Genomic DNA, 6,069 nt, shown 5'->3' on the forward strand with positions numbered 1-6,069 from the left:
TGACTTAATAGGAATTCTGCAAGAATACTGACCCATCTCATCTACTTTCAAAAGTTAAAAATAAAGAAACCAGACTGGCTATGTGTAACAAGAATCTTTCAATTCCAAAACGATTGAAAGACCGTGAGTCAGCTGACAACGAAATGATACAGGAAGCAGCTGAAACAGCTGCATTTTTTTACACAATTAAACCTAGCTCTATTCCCCTAAAGTGACAAAATAGTGGAAAATCTGCCTTTAAATCATGCAGAGATTTAAATAAACATTTTTCTATTTCTTCTAAGACACTAAAATATTTCTTATCTTATGATCATAAATATTTTTGATACTCAAACTTTTTTCTGTGGCCAGTTATTTATGTCTGAGTCTAGATTGTGTGGTAGGTACTGTTTAGCCAAGATGTATTATAATGCTAAATTATGTATAAAATATTATTTCTGGTATTTGTCCATCTTCCATTGAAGTGCCATTATTATTGCCAGGGGAACTAGAGAAGAAGAAAACGGTCTTGCTGGCAGCAGGTGTCTCATGCACAACGTTCTTCAGCCCTTTTGTGCCATAGTGGGAATCCGGACCTTTGAGTGTTGCACATGCTGTGTAGCATACATCGGGCAGGATCTCTATAGGCTCCTTAAACATGACTCTGAATGTGTTAGAAGTCCCATCACAACTAAACCCGGTATCATTTTGTCCCAGGGTCTGTTTTTTTTTTCATATTCAATGATCTGTATATTCATTTGATAATCCGTGGGACCATGGATAGATCCATATAAGCCAAGTCCAACTATGGAGATTCTTCTGTTAACTGTGAACCTGTAAAAACCACCTGGGGAAGGGACAGGTCTTTGATAACTTTTAATTCCTTCCATGGTAATTGGTCTATTCAGGCTTTCTTCTTCAGTCAATTTTGAAAATTTATATTTGCCTGATCCGGTCGCTGGTCCCGCTGTAGTCCCATTGGCTCTCCACCTGCTGGAACCTGTTGATGCAGCACTCCTTGCCCCGCAGGCAGCACCGTGGACGGTCGATGTACTCCATTCGGGGCTTGGGGTTGATAGTGAAGTGAAGAAAGAGGTTCACCACTTCACTGTCTGACGATGCCAGACTGAGCAGGACCTGCTGCAAACTCTTCAATTGTCATCAGTGGGAAGCGGATTAAAGAAAGTGCTTTTCCTAAAACTTTCTGTTTATTTCCAAAAGTCACTGGCAGCTGTTGTCTCTGACATTCTGCTTCTGCCCAGCGTACAACAGCTCCAAAAAGTCGACTTTCTCGAATGCTAAGTGGGTCTCTTTCTAGAGCTGCGCAGAGTGTGTCGATATCAATATCAGTAAACCTCTCTGCGCTAATTGCATCCACGGTGCTTTTGTCAATTGTGTCTAGACAGAGACTCGCAAGCTGGGGTTCATCAAATAATCGCGCCTGAGTAAGTAACATAAAGGCATTATCTGCCCTGAGATGTTTAGTAAGAAATTCCACACAACGTGCTTCCAAGGCTGGGACAGCGTATTTCTTAGCAGTATACAGAGTGGTCATAACTGTTTCTGGGCCAATTTGAACTTCATCTGAATACAGAAATCTGAGCAGCGCCAGGAAGGCGGCGGGCTCCACGTCCGGCAGCTCGATCTGGGCCGACGTGGTGGCCCTGGCGCTGTTGAACACTGCGTGGAAGACAGCGCTGCCGGCCGCCAGCACGAAGGGGTGAGTGGGGATGCGCTGCGGGCCGCCCGAGAGGGGAGGCCATCACTGCGCTTCGGGATGCAGCCTATGTCGAACGCTCCGGACCGCCCCTGAATGACCTTTTAAAACTGTAGATGAAATTGTGAAGGCCATTCCCTGTTTGAAGCCTCATAAAGGTTTCCAATCCCCTGTAGGATGGAGTTCAAAATCAATGGCATGAGAAATCATTCTTATTTGGACTTACTGTCCAATATCAACTTCCATCCAGAACTTAAACACGTGCAATTACATTTTCATATTTTTTAATCTTTGCATACTTCTTTTGCTGTCCAAATGTGTAAGAAATCATGTTCTACCTCTACCCCTCCCAGCTGCCACAGTTTCTCTGTCCTGCAAGATCCAGGCATCGCAATGTTGAATAGTGTTTCATAGCCAACCCTGTCATATTGGAGCATAATAGTACTTCCAACATTTTGCTGCAGTGTCTGCGTTCTGCTCCTCCTCTTTCTCTCTCTCCTCTCTCCTCCCTTCTTCTATCACTCCCTCTTTCCTTCTCCAGAGATTGAGGCTGAAGGTAGGGAATGTTGCTTCTTCTGGTCTGTATCTGAGGTGAGACCTGACAACATTTTTGAAAACTTGAATGAATGAGAAATCATGCAACACAAAGTGCTTTCCCTTCTACATTCTTAAAATTATCACAAAAATATAATAGAAAAAACCAGACAGCAACAAAGAAAAACAACTTACACTTTTCCTATAGTGGGTATTCAAATAAATAACATCGAATTAACTAATTTGGTTATATTCCTGTGTATGGTTTGTGAAGTAAGAGGAAATTAGAATCACTTAACCAAAAGTATCAGATATGGTAAAATTTCCAAGTTACACATGTAAGAATTGAAAACAGAATAAAGTCACTTTGTACTCTTCTTTGAGTTCTCCTATATTTCCATGTTTCCTCTGAATATTTCAGATATCATTTAGGAGTCATAATTCATAATTACATAAATATATGTAGTGAACTTGCCATTCTTTGAGAAGATTAGCGCTATCATAGTATATTTAAAATTTCTTTTATGAAAAAAACATGACAAGCAAAATTATGACCCAAGTCAGGGTTTTATAAAACATTCACTGGGATGTGATTTCTTTTGAAGTAATTTTAGTTTAATCCCTCATTAGAGATTCAACCTTTATTTATGGATGATTATCAAGTTGATAATATTTAGAGTCATTGATGAATGGAGCAATGGAAATAAGGTCAAATTCAGAATCTTCTTGTCTTTAAAATCACTGAATATTTTACACTTCACATTATTGTTTTATAGACTTTCAACGACTAGACAAATAGGGCCCTGGGTTTTACATTATGAAGATAAAAATAAATGAGCATAGATGTGTCTACATTGCCTAGGGATGAAGGATGTAAATGGAGACATAACTGTAGGAAATGTGGACGCAGAAATGTACGCACAACCCCAAGAAGTACTGGTGGCAAAAGAACAGATAAGTCTTGATAAAATCCCAGCTTTTGTGTCTGTCACAATGAGACAAAAAACCAGGATTAAAAGAGGAAAAGTCTGTTTATCTGAATATTTTGTCATAATTTTCCTAATTGGTGTATATTTTCTAGTCTTCAGCCCTGAAGTTTACACACCCAATCTCTAAGAATGCACTTTTTTTCTGATGTCATTTCCCCCATGTAATCTTTTCAATCTCTTTAAACCTGGGACTGCCTGCAAGGGAATATTCTATTATGCCATGCTCTGTGGAGCCAACTGGAACCTCTGGACTCTCGGTTGATGATACACTGGGCTCCCAAGCCACTTAATAGCAGGAACTGCTGATCTGAACAAGGGTTGGCACAGGCCAAGGTAGAAAATGATTAGGAATGATCTGCGGAATCCTGCCAGCATGTGGCTTGCTGTATTTGCTGCCATTTACCAGCAGTGTCAGAGAATGCTTGGTTAACCCAAAACTGGGATGACAAACAACTGAGGTGAAGAAATAATTAAGGGAGACCATAGAGTGTTGGAAAAAGCTCAACACTGGGAATCAAATATAACTGGCGTACAATTTATTTTTCCCATTGCTGGGCAAAATACCTAACACCCACAAATTAAAGGTGAGGTTCAATTTGACTCATGGTTTCGGAGGATTTAGTCCAAGGTTGTCTGGCTACAAGGCAGGAAATCACAGTGGAAAGGTGTGGTGCAGCAGAGCTGTTCACTACATTGTGGCCAGAAAGCAGAACAAGGTAACAGTGCAAGACAGGAAAGCCTCAACAGACCTTAAAGTCATACCTCCATGACCCACCCAGACACTCAGAAGTGTGCTTTGCTAATAATGTATTGGGGGCTCCCAAGCCAATAAAGTTGATAATCCAATTTAAATGTCATACTTGGGTTGGCTGTGACAATATTCTCCTGTGAGTCAAGCTGAAGCAACCCTCTGAGAAAATTTGCCTGAGATGGTGCCTAGTTTGGCTTCTTCCATATTCATGTCTTGCTGCTTCTGTTCCCTTACTTTCTTCTTAGAGCAAGTCTTCACTAACTCATTTCCATAATGTACAAGTCCTTATGCTGAGATCTTCTGGGTAAAACTGGACAAAACAGATGTCTACTTTGAAAGTTCTGGTGTGGACTAGAAATGATAAGGTGAGGGTGCTTGCCAGAATATAAAGGGCAAAACAAATTCTAATAATTATTTCTTCCTTATTTAGGATGATTGTTGGCTTTCGTTGGTGCCTATCTATAGTTTGATTCAGCCCAACTCTATGCAGATTTACCTTAGAGATTCAAATTCTAAAGTACCAAATTGTATACTCCTTTTAGGCTAGAAAATTGATTTTAGTAGCCAACAATAGGGGTGGACATATTTTCCTATGCCCATGACTATCCGTAGTCAGCCCTCTTACTAACCAACAGGTAGATGGAAATTGAGTTAGTTCTAGATGTGAAATTACTGCTTCACCCTATACCATATGGGCAGTTGTTAAGAACACAGGTTTTAAAGTAATAAAGAGGTGAATACAAATTCATGGACTCTCTGAATCCTTCTCAAAATGAGGAAATCTATCAAGGTTGTATTGCTTTAATCAAGTGAGAACGTAGAGTAAGGACTGACATATAATAAGTGCTGAACAAATGGTAGCTTTTTGCTATTATTGTATTTTATGTCCATTCAAGGATCCCAGTAGGCTCTTAAATCCACACTTGGATGAAATTCTTTCAGATATGCTGCTATTCTGTTGAGGAAATTGATCCTGGGTGCAATGTGATTGGTAATAGGAAAATTTGAGAAGCTCTTAATCACTCTGATAGGTCTCTAAGATTTGTTTAGTGAATTATTGTTTTAAGGGACACATCCAGAGAACATTTGCACTCATCGTGGAAAATATATTTAAACTGTAATTCACGTTAATCTAGAATGTTCAGAAGAGCCACTGGATAAATTTTAGTAAAATAAAATAATTATCTAAGGTATATTTCTTCACTTGGTGGGTTGTGGCTCTAGACTAAAAGCTATATGATTAGAGATTACAAGGCCAATGAATATTGATAATACTCCTTTGAAAAGTTTCAGACCGTGTTATGTAATTCTCTTTAAAGAATGGTTTAGGAAGTTTTACTTAAAGGCAAAGGATTGACTTGAAGTAATTTTTAATGGCTTTTTCATGTTCTGTTATTCTAGATTTATCACAGTGACCTTTTATTAATCCTAAAGTAGGAATATAAAATTTTCCCTTTTATATTGGTAAATTTATTATGGCTTCTAATTACCCTCTCCACCTCTCCATTTAAAAATAGACTTTTTTTCTTTAAGAAAAAAATAGAATAAGCTATCATTTCCCTTAAAATATAGGCTTGTAATTCAAGCAAAACTTACACATTTTTTGAAAAAATCTTTCATAGAAATGATTTTTATTTGCCTCTGGGCTTCCAAACAGTTCTCTATTCCCTCCTGATATTAATTCTGGGCTAGACTCCTGGGACAAAATGCTTTCAAATGTATGCTGTCCCCTGGACCACTGGTTAAGGACACACACTGAAATCTCAGCAGTGACATGCTTGGCTGAGATTTCTCAAGATTGCTCTACACCGTTGTTTCTTTACACATTTCTTTCACAGGGCACTAACAAACACATCAGAGGGAGCTAGTTGTTAGCTATTGTGACTTTCTTTTATCTGTTGACATTTCAGTGTCTTCCATTCTGACATTATGGATTATGCTTGCCTTGTGTGGAGGATCCCTAGAAGCAATAGATTGTTTGCATATATATGCGTGCATATTTATATATACACACACACACTCACATATTTTGCTTGATGACTGAAAAGGGACCTAATACAACCTCTTGAGAATCATTTATTATTTTGAGTTTTAGGAAA

General features: G+C 38.8%; 1 pseudogene; it reads right to left on the reverse strand.

The window, feature by feature from the left end:
- Window positions 1–352: 352 nt before the first annotated feature.
- On the reverse strand, window positions 353–1,732 carry LOC101701859 (BTB/POZ domain-containing protein 1 pseudogene; annotated as a pseudogene).
- Between the last annotated feature and the right edge of the window lie 4,337 nt (window positions 1,733–6,069).

Source organism: Heterocephalus glaber, unplaced genomic scaffold (assembly GCF_053883595.1).
Source record: "Heterocephalus glaber isolate CG9 unplaced genomic scaffold, H.glaber_assembly_v1.0 deba00000594, whole genome shotgun sequence".
Classification (NCBI taxonomy): Eukaryota; Metazoa; Chordata; class Mammalia; order Rodentia; family Bathyergidae; genus Heterocephalus; species Heterocephalus glaber.